Raw genomic sequence first — 13880 nt, 5'->3', positions numbered from 1 at the left:
TAACTTCTTCGCGGAGAGCTGGCACCAGAACACCGGCGACCAAAGTAGCAACAATAAGACGAGAACAGAATAGGAAAGCGAGAGAGAGAGACAGAGCTCTTTTTTTTTTTTTTTTGAAGGGCAGGAAATTCAGCCGGCATTTATGCTATATGCTACTCTGCATAGCGAATAGAATCGGGGACAAAAAGGCCTAGAAGGAGGGGCTGGAAAAGAAGAGCGATATTAATGCCGACATGACGCAAGAGTAGCCTCTAATGCAGGCACCGTAAAGAGCAAGTCGTAGTGGTGACTTGGGGAAGGTGACGCAAAAACCTCGAATTGTATTGAGGCTGGCCGAGTTGTTCCCACAATCATTTTGCAGAAATCGTCCGTTACCTCTACATCAGTGTGGTGTTGGTAAAGGGCCAGAGCACGGAAAGGGTACATTTCTTGGGGTGCGAACGCAGGCTCCTGACTACATGCCAGATACGTGACAGCGACTTGCGAGGATCCAGTGATGAGCACAAATTTCTCCAGCGCTGCCTTCCTTATCTCTCGAGATGGCGTTTTAAAAGTTGTTGACCTCGGCGACAAAGGGATTTCGCCTTTCTGTATATCTTTTGTGCACGCCGTCGGACTGCGCGTACCTTCTCGAATTCCACGTCGATAGGAGACACCGGCGTAGGCGCACATATGTTCCGCGAGGTCTCGCCGAGAGCGGACGTGATCGACTCCTCTTTTTGGGTTGGTGACTCGAGAACCGTACAGGAATTCTCCACGAAAGCCTCAAAAGCGGGTCAGTTTGTGCACAGCACACGAGATGAAGTGGTAGGTGTCAACCACTTGACGCAGATATACGTTGGTATGTGATCACTTCCATGTGTTTCCACATAACTGCACCAGCTAACAATGAACTTTAATCGTGAGGAAGCAAATTCCTGGTCCTAGCAGCTATTATAGGACGAGCCACGCACAATAGCATGTAAACCATCGTTAATATTGTCGAAAGTCGGACAGGTCTTTGCCTCGGTTATTCATTAAAGTACTTCTTCCCCATTGGAGGTGATGAGCATTAAAGTCGCCCACAATAAGATGAGGAGCTGTACAACTCCAGATTGCTGAAGACAGGTAAGAAAAATCAATGTTATCTCAGTGTAATGTAGCCGCCGAGCATAGAGAAGGTCCGCGCTTTAAGCGTTAACGTCAAGCAAATGTAGCGGTTCGTGTTATGGGGCTGGAGGAGATGGCGTTAGTGTGAAATATCTCGGCGTATGCGCACTAACACTTTGCTGGTTTCGTCGGTTTCTCGAGTGCACAGCTACATATTCAGAAAGGCGAAAAGCAGAACGCATGCTGGGCTCACATATCACAGTCACTGAGAAGCGGTATTTCTGGACGCGCTGTCGAAAGTCACTCAGGTGACGACGCAGGACTCGGGAATTACACTGACTCACTACACTGCGACATATGTGCATCGATACAGAGGATGGGCTATGTGGTAGCGCCATAACGAATTGCTGCAGTGCCGCGAAGAGCGCTTCAATTGCGTCCGAAAACTGAATAACCCTTTCTGTTGTTGTATTGAGGCCTGAAAGTAGCATGCGCATTGAATGTACAATTTGTTTTAGAATAACGTTCACCTGCTGGCCTTCGGGCTTGTCCACATTGTCAGCTGGAGCGCTACTGGAGCGCTACGTAATCTTCGACGTGTTGGTTCGAGGCCTTGGATGACAGTCAGGCCATTCAACATTAGAGGAGATGGATTATATACTCTCATCTTTTTGAGCCACCATGGTAACATTGGGCGATGCAGCAGGCGGCGTCTTGTCATTCTGTGGCTCAAGCTGTTGAGGAAACTGAGCTGAGTGTTGCTATGATGTTGGCTAAAGCAGACTAGTGGTGTGTGACTCTGGGCGTCGGCGTCGGGAACGACGTTGGCCACGACGAATAGACGTAGCCGCTTCTTGGTGACTTGAGTTGTTATTTACCATCTTCTTCAGGTTGACACTCTCGTTCTTCACCATAGGACAGTCTTTAGCCATCACCTCATGAGCACCCAAGCAGTTTGCACACTTGATGGTCTCCGTCGAGCAAGTGTCATGCTGATGCGAGCAGCCGCATCAACGGCAGGATACGTCATTTCTGCAAACAGCACTCACGTGGTCAATCTTGTTGCGTTTGTGGCATTGAACAGGCCTGGGAACCGACAGATGGACAAAATGCCGCACATAGCCCACCTTGACGTGGGATGGGATAGAGTCGGTTTCAAAAACTACTTTAACACACCGTGAGCAGCCGAAACGATGAATGTCGAATATCCGGGCCTTAGAATTGATGAGCGACCGTAGGTCGCTGTCAGTTATTTAAGGGTCTACATCCGTAATAGCTCCAGTGGAAGTCCGTTTTCCATGACATAGATAGGGGCTGACCGGCATATCGCCTAGCACTCCAATTTCTTTGAGCTTCTCCACTGACGCCTGAGATTTCATATCTACGTTAAGGACATTCCTCCATGCGTTGATTCTGACCTCTTGAACTTGTCCCGGAATCACCTCGAAAAATTGGGTCAGCTGCTGTCTGCTAATGGTATTCAAATTAGCCATCTTCGTTGTGGCTACGAAGGCTATACAGAGAACACGTCAGGTGTGTCCACATTCTTTGTAGGCAACTCCCTCGCTGCTGATATCCGGCGCAACGCGCCAGTTTTGTCAATAGTCTTTGTAGGCGACTCGCCTGCTGTTTGTGTCCGGTGCTACTTCCTTTTGAGGCGACGCGATTCAACAGGTGTGAAGCTGCTTCTGTCGGAATCCATCTCAGTCACCGTGGAGTCATCAGCCGAATCTCGAAGCTCCACGCCGGTGACAGCCGTGGAAATGAAGGCACCAACCGATCGAGTTGCAGTTTGCTCAAATGCGTCGACGGGAAGGTGCAGGGGACGTGCGCCCACCATCCCGAAGGAGGACGCGATCACTGTGTACGCACAATATTATAAAACTAAAGGAAAGTGGAAGAGCCGCATATAGAGACGTTCTTAACCACCACTTAACAAGTTACATTCATTCCCGCATTAGGACGCTTACATGCCTCAGTTGTGTTACAGCCAGCCGGGGCCTTACTAATTCTGCAAATGTGCTCGCTCCCTATTCCTGTTGGGTCCGTAGTTTTGCAGAGGGTGTTTGCGCACTAGTGTAAAAAAATGACTCCCCTACAGGTGGTACCCGAAACTGGCCTGTGCCGCTCGAGTCCGCCGCACTCGGGGATAGTTGGTGCTCCTATGCTTGCCTGAATTCCCTGCGCTTGCACTCGTTAAGGAGATCGACAGGTACCCCCGTGGCCAGAGCGGCTGAATATTTTCCCGTGGTCGTGACGTAGAAATACGCAGAATCCAAACTGTTAAAGATCAAACTCTTTATTGGGCGAACCTGTGCCCAGCAATGAAAATAACTCGCTTTACAACAACAGCTGCGAGCACAATCGTCGGTCGTCGACAAAAACTGACCAGCGGCGAAACGCGTCAGCTTTTATACATGAGTCATCGAAGGCTCCAGAGTAATCCCTGGTGCCCCCGTGCCTTCAAGAAAGTACTAGACAGTTCACGCCGCTCACACAATCAGATTGCATAAGCGTCGGTGACAACAGACAACGGATAGAAGCATCGATAACGTTTGAGAAACTCCCGATACATTCAGGCTCGTTCTGCGCTGAGCAATAACGTTTAACATTTGTTAGCCGGCAGAAAGTGGTCACCGGTGAAAGATAAACAAACGTGTCAATACCCTCCCCATAAAAAGCATCGTCCCGGTGCTTCAAGCAAACATGAAAGCGAAAACAAAACCAAGCGTAATAAAGAGCAACGAAGTCCCTAAATTCGTCAGCGCGCGTAGAAAGGCTTAAGACGCACTACGTGGAGGTCTTCAGGTCGCGCGCGGCGCCGCTGTGATTGCGAAATTCCGTCTGGCACGACCTTATAGTCCAGTGCGCCTTCGGCCCAATGACGGTCTTGCCTTCCTGGTAGTTTACTAGGCTCCTTAGTTCTGGGTCGGATCGCTGTTGTGCAGCGAATTCGTCGGCATTGATCGGTCCCGAGAAAGTGTCTTCATCCTGGTCGCCCTGTGGCGGCGGTTCGGCGGGGGCGTGAGACAAGCAGTCGGCGTCAGGGTGCTTTCGCCCGGACTTGTGAACGACGGTGATGTCGACTGCTTGAATCCTCAGACTCCATCGTGCGAGGCGACTTGAAGGATCCTTCAAGGTAGCTAGCCAACACAAGGCGTGGTGGTCGCTCACAACTTTGAAGGGCCTGTCATTGAGGTAGGGGCGAAAGTTTGATGTAGCCCAGATTATGGAGAGGCTCTCCTTTTCTTTTGTGGAATAATTTGCATCGCTTTCCACAACGACCAGCTATAGCGTAACTTACAACCCTATCTAGTCCGTCAGACCAATGCATAAGCATGGCGCCGAGTCCTACGCTGCTTGCGTCGGTGTGGATTTCGGTATCGGCGTTTTCGTCGAAATGGGGAAGTATTGGCGGCGATTGCAGGCGTCGCTTCAGTTTCTGAAATGCTTCGACTTGCAGCGTCTGCCACTGGAACTCGACGTCGGCCTTCGTGAGGTATGTCAGATGCTCGGCGATCCGTGATAAGTCCTTGACGAAGCGCTGGTAATGAGCGCACAGTCCAAGAAATCTACGCACTGCCTTCTTGTCGGCGGGCAGAGGAAAGTCAGTGATGGCCGCAGTTGCTTGTGGGTCAAGGCGCCCTCCAGACTTGTTGATGACGTGGCCCAAAAAGAAGAGCTCCTCGTGTGCGAAGTGGCACTTTTCTGGCTTAAACGCGAGTCCGGGGGTCTTGGTTGTTTGAAGAACAGTTTCAAGGCGCCGGAGTTGTTCTTCGAAGCTTGAGCCAAACACAACGACGTTGTCCAAGTAGACGAGGCAAGTCTGCCACTTCAAGCCTGCCAGTACTGTATCCATGACACGTTGTAAAGTCGCAGATGCCGAGCAAATACCAAACGGCATGACCTTAAAGTCGGACAGTTCGTCTGGTTTTATAAAGGCAGTTTTCTCCCGGTCACTCTCGTCGACTTCGATTTGCCAGTAGCCGGTCTTGAGGTCCATCGACGAAAAATACTTTGCGTTGTAAAGTTGATCCAAGGCGCCGTCTATCCGTAGGAGAGGGTAAACGTCCTTCGTGATTTTCTTGAGGCGACAATATTCGACGCAGAAACGTACGATTCCATCCTTCTTCTTCACTAACACCACGAGGGATGACCCCGGACGCTTGGATGGCTGGATTATTTCGTCGCGAAGCATTTCGTCGACTTGTTGCCTTACAGCCTCGCGTTCGCGCGCCGGAACTCGGTACGAGCTCAGACAGAGTGGGCGAACATACTCGTCGGTTATGATGCGGTGCTTGGCGACAGGGGTTTGTCCATTTTTGATGACAACGAAAAGCAGTCCTTATATTGCAGGAGCAGGGCTTTTAGCTTTTCTTTCTTATGCCTGGGAAGGTTCTGATTGACGTCGAAAGCTGCTTCAGATACCTCAGTCGTCGTTGCAGGTTCGCTAGAATCCGTGAAGGCGAAAGCACTGCTGGCCTTGTACTATTTCATGGATGTAGGCGACCGCGGTGCCTTTGTTAATGTGGTTGTATTGGTGGCTGAAGTTTCTGAGCATCACTCTTGCTTTCCCTTCACGTAGCTAAGCTATGCCTCTATCGACACAAAAACGCACGGTTCAACAGTATGTGTTGATCGCCCTCGACGACGCTCTCCATGTCTTCAGGCACTTCGTTACCGACCGAAATCATTTCGCTGGGGCGAGGCGGAATGGTGACTTGTTCTTCAAGCAGATTCAAGGCATGATAACTGATGTTTGTATCCAGTGGTATCCCTTTGTGCGTTGAAAGGGTCCTTGGACCTTAATTCGATGACTGCACCGTGTTGGTTCATAAAAACCATGCGTACGATGACATCCCTGCAGCAGTGCTGCAGGATTACGAAGCTCGCCGGGAAGGTGCGGTTGTTAATTATGACTCGCGCTGTGTAGATTCCAGCCGGCGTTATTAGGTTGCCTCCTACCGTTCGGATATCGGGTCCTTGACAGGCCGTTTTACCTTTCTTCAACTCGGCGGTGAACGGGCCACTGAAGATGGAATAGTAGGCTCCAGTGTCGACGAGAGCCATTGAGTAGGCTCCAGTGTCGACGTTATGACCATTGATTAGCACGTCTAGGCTGGTAGACCGTCGTCTGGCGTTGCGCTTAAGTCGTGGCGTCAGATCACGGCTCCGTCGGCTTGCTCCGCCGCTGCCTCGTCGCGTCGGCAGGTCATCTTTCGGCGGCGAAGCGTTGTCAAGGCCTTTGCGAGGCAGCGTCGTGATATCTCGTCGGGATTATTCGCGAATTGTCGTCATCGTCAGCGGGGGATCTTCGGTATTGCATCGTACAGCTACCGCACCTCCATCGGTTGCTGCTTTTAGTTTCCCAGGTAAGGGCTGGGAGATCGGCCCCAGGTGGGACCGGTGCACTGACGGCGATGCGGCGAAATGTAGCGGCCTGGTGACGGCAAGCGTGACGGTCGTCGTGGTTGCCACTGGGCTCCGGCGAGGTAGTCGGCGATGTCGCGCGGTCGTTCACCTCGCACTGGACGCGGCGCGTTGACGGCGAATCACCGCAGTCCCATCGCGCGATACTTGCAGCGGCGGTAATTATATTCAGGTGGATTAAGGTAGATAAGGGTGGATTAAGGTGGATTAGGGAGGACTCAGGAAGCTTAAGGTCGGTTTTCTTCGGGCCGTAGCACGGACTGAGAGGTGGGCCCGATGGCGTTGGCGGCGCCATCGCGCCCCCATAGAAGCACCTCCACCAGATGTCACGTGGTCGTGACGTGGAAACACACAGAATTTAAACTGTTAAAGATCAAACTCTTTATTGGGCGATCCTGTGCCTAATAATAACTCACTTTACAACAACAGCGGTGAGCACAATCGTCGGTCGTCGACAAAAACAGATGAGCGGCGAAACGCGTAGGGTTTTAGTCATCGAAGATTCCAGAGTGATACCTGGTGCCCCCGTGTCTTCCAGAAAGTACTACACAGTTCGCGTTACTTATACAGTCAGATTACATAAGCATAGGGGACAAGAGAAAATGGATAGAAGCATCGATAACGTTCGAGAAACTTCCGATACATGCGGACGCGTCCTTCGCCCAGCGATAACGATTAACATTTGTTAGCCGGTAGAAAGCGGTGACTGGTGAAAGATAAATAAACGTGTCAATATCTCTCTGCCATGCTGTCAGAGTCACTTCACGCCATTTCTGCACCGTACGTGTCGAAAGCAGGGCTGCCTGAGCCGAGCAAGCATTAATTATCTGCAACAAAATGCACACTCGTAAGCCTTTAACTCCTAATGGGCGCCACTTCGAGGTTGAAAAATTATACCTACTAGGGCATAGTGAGCTCTGTCAAACGTGACCATTCCTGCTAAGAAGGACAAACGCACTGCCAAGTTTTGCATCTCTGAACACCGAGTGCTAGGCTAAATTTAGTTCCTACTGTGTCTTGCGTTGAGCGAAAACGGCGCCATCTACGCACGCGACACATACAGCAGTAATGCTTCTCTTCGCTGCGTAATCATACTAAATGTAACGCACGTGGATAGTGTGGTAGCACTGATCCAAGCGATAGTACTATAACACGTTTTCGTTATATGCGGCTTTAGCAAGGACTAAAAATGTCCACATAAAAAAATTATAGCTTTCCTAATTGCTGTCGCTGGGTCTAGTGCATCCATCTTAGCCGGCGGACATGTTTTTCAATACCGTGAAATGTCCGCAGCACAACAGCAAAGCTAAATTGTTGTCTTCGCTTTCATACTGTTATTGTTAAGCGTCTTCGTGACCTTATCGCAAGGTACGGAGTCAACAAACAGGACACAGTGCTAGACTACAATTGATGCTTTATTGGAAGCAGCAACACATGTAAAGGCTGGCACCGCCAATCTTTTTAAAAGAAGCGTTGTGAGGTTGATTGTGATGATGATTAGCGAAGTTCATAATTGATTGATTAGTGATTGGATCAAGGTTAATTAGGGTGGATTAAGACGGAATACGGTGATTTAAGGTAAATTAGGATGAATTAAGGTCGATAAAGGTGGATTATGGTGAAATAAGGTGGATTAGGGTAGATTAGGGTATTAGAGTGGATTGAGATGTATTAAGGATGATTACGGTGCATTGAAGTGCATTAAGGTATTTTGTGTGGATTAGGGTGTATTAAGGTGGATTAAGACGAATTAGCGTGGATTAAGATGTGTTAGTGTGGATTGAGGTGGAAAAGGTCGATTAATGTGGATTAAGGGCGATTGAGGTCGATTAAGGAGGATTAGGGTAGATAAAGGTGAGTGAAGGAAGATTCAGGTGGATTAAGGTAGATTACGGTGGATTAAGGTGGATTAGGCAGGATTCAGAAAGATTAAGGTATATTCAGGTTAATTACAGTATTCAGATTGATGAATGTAGATTAGGGTGGATTAAGGTGGATTAAGGAGGATTCAGGAAGATTAAAGTAGATTCAGGTGAATATACAGTAGGCTTTACAAGGCTTTCGCCTTTGCGTCTCATAGGCTATAGCTAAGGACAACTTGGACTTTTGCTGACAGTGATGGCGCAGTCATCTAGGAGATCTGAAGCGAACTAGTGCATCGTGACACTAACGAGCTTCCACTGGGAGCGCGGCGGTAGTCACAGCGCAGCAGACGCTCCAACGCGGTATAGCCTGGCGTTGGCACTTTCCGCACATGGTTTGTGTTTCGCGTCGGATTGGCCAGTGGCACCTCGTCGCCTATGGAGTGCAGCTTCAACATGCATTAGCAGTGCTTACACGCCGCCTATTGCTTCGTTTGCAATGGCAACAACTAAGAAATCTGCTGCGCTAAGCGGCGCAGAAACGCAACGGCGTCGACGGGCGAATCTCGCTTTGGTCCGGCGAGAGACACGCCAACGTGAAGCAGAATGAATTCGCGCATTCGCGGCGCACGCTGCGAAATCTGTCACTCGCATTCCTAAAGCTGAGCGCGTCGCAACTTAACTGGCTGCCTACAACACTACGGAGTCATACCAAAATGTTCATCCCGTCGCCGAGGCGACTCGGCAGCTAGACGTCACTCGCCAAGAGGACGCCGCGGGCCAAGCAAACCTGAAACAAGGTCGCCGGCCCGCAAAGCGGGCGCCTTTCGCAGCAGTGGACTGTTAGTTCACGAAGCAAACATGCGACAACTTCTGTAAAGACACGTTTCACTTTCGTGTTCTACCGATTGCTGTGAAAGAGAGATCAACCATAACTTTTTTTGCAACTCACTCAATAGGCTTTGCAATGCGCACTCGATTATTGCGCCGCGTACCCATCATTATTGTACCCATCAAATCAATGAGGCGTCAGAATGAAACACCATAGGACACGACAGGTAGACCTCTTTCCGGAAACCAAACGAGTCGAACGTCTTCTCTCCTATAGCGTGCCGTTTCAAGTCGAATTATTTGGCTAAGGTCCATGAGGAGCGGCGTACTGGAGAGCTGCGCATCGATTTCTACTACCTTGTTTTCCTCAATACGCAATCAAGTACGCGAGCACTTTTGAATTCCACTCCCTATGGAATGCGGTTGCCGAGGCTGCGAACTGCACCTGTTTCCACCAAAAAAATTCAATTCGAAGGTTTTAGGTATTGCTACAAAGCGCTGCAGTAGCGAACGATGATGACAGAACTGAAGAAGACGATGATTGCCGATAGTCGCGTGCACGGGCGTCATCTTTTATGCCTGTCTTCTGCCCGTTGTATATATATTGTCAAGCATCATTCCTCCTCGTAACATTTTGGTGGATGCGCGGGTTTTTCAAGTATCACGACGGATTTACGCATCGAATGCTCCTTGGCTGCATCTACCATGCCAGCCCAAGGCGGAGACGAGATGCTTCGGGCAGGTCACCAACCGTGCTTCAACCAACCGCCGCCAACCGCACCACCGTCTTCATACAACCGCGTGACCCAGCTACCTTTCATAGCGCTGACAACACCGACGTCGAAGATTGTCTTCAACTGTACCAACGGGTGAGCACTAGCAACAACTGGGACCGGACTCTGATGCTAGCGAACATCATATTTTACGTGGCCGGCTCGGCACAAGTGTGGTTTCTGAACTACGAACAGGAAATTACGAGCTGGGAGGTATGTAAGCAAAAGCTCATCGATCTGTTCGGAAAACCCATCTGACGCCGTCGTGCTGCACAGAAACAACTTGCATACTTATCTAGACCGTTGTCCGTCAAGAAATAACAAACGCATGATTACGGACGCTTTGCCCAGTCAAGAGACCCGACTACCACCCACCCGCAGCACCTGAGCTATCCAGAAGCCCATACGTTCACCCTCGTTATGAATATTCCGCAGAATGGCGCACTTCCGGTGACAGGCCTATCTGCTTCTGTTGCGAAAGCGTTGGACACATTTTTTTTCTTTATTTGGAGATAATACACTGTATACTGACCTGTACAGCGCCCAAAACAGTCAAACCACTTTCATTCGAAATAGTGATGAACCGGATACAGAGGCTCCTTCTATAAATAGCGATGAAGTTATAAGGGCCGTGAAAGACATGTCCAGGGGAAAAGCTGCTGGAGAGGACGGAATAACAGTCGATTTAATCAAGGATGGAGGAGATATCATAATTGAAAAGCTTGCGGTCCTTTATACGCAATGCCTCACAACTTCGTGTACCAGAGAGCTGGAAGAACGCCAACATTGCACTAATCCATAAGAAGGGAGACGTTCAAGAATTGAAGAATTATAGACCTATTAGCTTGCTTTCAGTATTGTATAAAATATTCGCCAAGATCATTTCCAATAGAATCAGGCCAACACTTGACTTCATCCAACCAAGAGAACAGGCTGGCTTCAGGAAGGGATATTCTACGATGGATCATATCCATGTCATCAATCAGGTAATCGAGAAATCTGCGGAGTACAATCAACCTCTCTATATGGCTTTCATAGATTATGAAAAGGCATTTGATTCAGTAGAGATACCAGCAGTCATAGAGGCATTGCGTAATCAAGGAGTACAGGAGGCATACGTGAATATCTTAGCAAACATCTACAAGGAATTCACACCTACCATGGTTCTCCACAAGAAAAGTAGAAAGTTACCTATCAAGAAAGGGTCAGGCAAGGAGACACAATCTCTCCAATGCTATTCACTGCATGCCTAGAAGAAGTATTCAAGCTCTTAGACTAGGAAAGTTTAGGAGTGAGGATCAACGGTGAATATCTCAGCAACCTCCGATTTGCTGATGACATTGTCCTATTCAGCAACAATGGAGACGAATTACAGCAAATGATTGAGGACCTTAACCGAGAAAGTGTAAGAGTGGGATGGAAGATTAATATGCAGAAGACAAAGATAATGTTCAATAGCCTGGCAAGGCAACAAGAATTCAGGATCGCCAGTCAGCCTCTAGAGTATGTAAAGGAGCACGTTGATCAAGGTCAATTACTCACACGGGACCCTTATCACGAGAAAGAAATTTACAGAAGAATAAAATTGGGTTGGAGTGCATATGGCAGGTATTGCCAAATCCTAACTGGGATCTTACCACTGTCGTTGAAAAGGAAAGTGTACAATCATTGCATTCTACCGGTGCTAACATATGGGGCAGAAACTTGGAGGTTAACAAAAAAGCTCGAGAACAAGTTAAGGACCGCACAAAGAGCGATGGAACGAAAAATCTTAAGACTAACGTTGAGAGACAGGAAGAGAGCGGTGTGGATCAGAGAAAAAACGGGGATCGCCGATATTCTAGTTGACATTAAGCGGAAGAAATGGAGCTTGGCAGGCTATGTAATGCGTAGGATGGATAACCGGTCGACCATTAGGGTTACAGAATGGATACCAAGAGAAGGGAAGCGCAGTCGAGGGCGGCAGAAAACCCGATGGGATGATGAAGTTAGATGAAGTTAGGAAATTTGCAGGGGCAAGTTGGAATACGCTAGCGCAAGACAGGGGTAATTCGAGATCGCAGGAAGAGGCCTTCGTCCTGCAGTGGACATAAATTAGGCTGATGATGATGATGATGAATACACTCCGGGAAGGAGGCCAAAAGGCACAATGCCTGACGAGGGCCCCATTGTAGGCATGTTGCACTCGGAGGGGTTACAAACGAAGCAAAACAAAAAATCGATCGACGCATAAGCAACGTAGCATATGCGTCAGCACTTGTTGGCATAATAACAAAACAAAAAATTGGCCGCATATCTGCTTCCTTCGCGGCAAATGACGTCGAATTTTCTGCTGTACCTGATACGTAACACCCTCTCTTCTCTACCCCCACCCCTCATGCTCTTCCCCTCCCCTCTCACTCCTACCATGATTGATGCAATAATGGTTTTGCTGAATTCAATTCAAATTTCGCGCTTCGCCCTGGTGTCGAGCCATCTATTGGGACCTTTTATTACTCTTGGCTTAAAGCCGGCTACAGAGCCACGGCTTCAGCCGGCTTGTTTCTAACACGTAGCGTCTGTTCAACACCATTTCTAGCGTGTTGATTTTTCCACCGACCGGCGTCATTCAATTAAAAATTATGGGGTTTTATGTGCCAAAAACCACGATCTGATTATAAGGCACGCCGTAGTGGGGACACCGGAAATTTGGACCACCTGGGGTTTATTAACGTGCACCTAAATCTAAGTACACGGCTCTTTTCGCATTTCGCTTCCATCGAAATGCGCCCGCCGTGGCCGGGATTCGATGCAGCGACATCCTGCTCAGCAGCCCAACACCACAGCCACTGAGCAACCACGGCGGGTTAGGCGTCGTTCAGTTTCGGTTATGAGAAGCGGATAAGCACCTGCCAGCGCGTATAAGAAGCACGCGCTGTTCCGAATACAGCATTCTTTGTTCCTGAGCTCGCTGGTCTACTTGCACGTTACCCTGCGCGCCTGCGCGCCTCAACCTCCGCACAGTACACAACACACACAAAAAGCATACACGCTGACGAGAATTGTAGAGCAATCCCGTGTATATAAATGCTTGTTATTTCTCTCTTTGGTCAAGAATAATTATTCATGACCAAAGAAAGAAAAACTGCACACGTATCTATATCACGTGTAGCGAAAATAAATCTTAGCTGTGTGTTGTGTGTAGAATTGAAAAAAAAAGTCGCAGTTTCGCCTAAAAGGCGAAGCATCGATTGCGAAAGCAAATTAGTAGAGATCTATACGAAGTAAGGACTGTACTTAAACGGGCCGTATAAAGTTGTAAACATTCGCTTACTAACTAAATAGACACCCACGGTGTCACGAGCGCACAGGTAAACATGAACACATCTCACTCGATGACCGCGGAAACTGGCTGTCAAAAAACCGGAGTGAGAAAGCGCGCCAAGAGCAGCGGGCAAATTGACCTTCTCGTTGTCTGTCGTCTCGCATCAACGCGAACTAAAGGTGGAAAGCAAAGCGCATACGAAGCTACCGGCACTCGGCGCATCGCCTTTTTCCCCATCGCAGATCGCTTTGAAGATGAGGCCCGCGCGTGCGCGCACTTCGCCAACATCGCAGATCGCTTTCGAGATACGGCGGCCGCGTGGCAGCGCTATGAGCAGCAGCCGACGGTGCAAAATGCCCCTCCCGCCTCCCTCTCCGTCGCCTCGCCCCCGTGCGTCGCGCGCGAAAAGAAATCTCGCTGCCTTGTGTTGTGTGAAGAATTTAAAAAAAAAAGTCAGTTTCGACCGAAAGGCGACTTTTCCTCACTCGCGTGCGCTACATTGAGCCGCGATTGCCGGCTCACTCTCGTACGCTCTTACTCGCACACACAGCGTACAGCCCGCGGCGACGAGTGTATCACCGTTGGACTTTA

Source organism: Dermacentor silvarum, chromosome 6 (assembly GCF_013339745.2).
Source record: "Dermacentor silvarum isolate Dsil-2018 chromosome 6, BIME_Dsil_1.4, whole genome shotgun sequence".
NCBI classification, from domain to species: domain Eukaryota; kingdom Metazoa; phylum Arthropoda; class Arachnida; order Ixodida; family Ixodidae; genus Dermacentor; species Dermacentor silvarum.
This window is presented reverse-complemented; position numbering follows the sequence as displayed.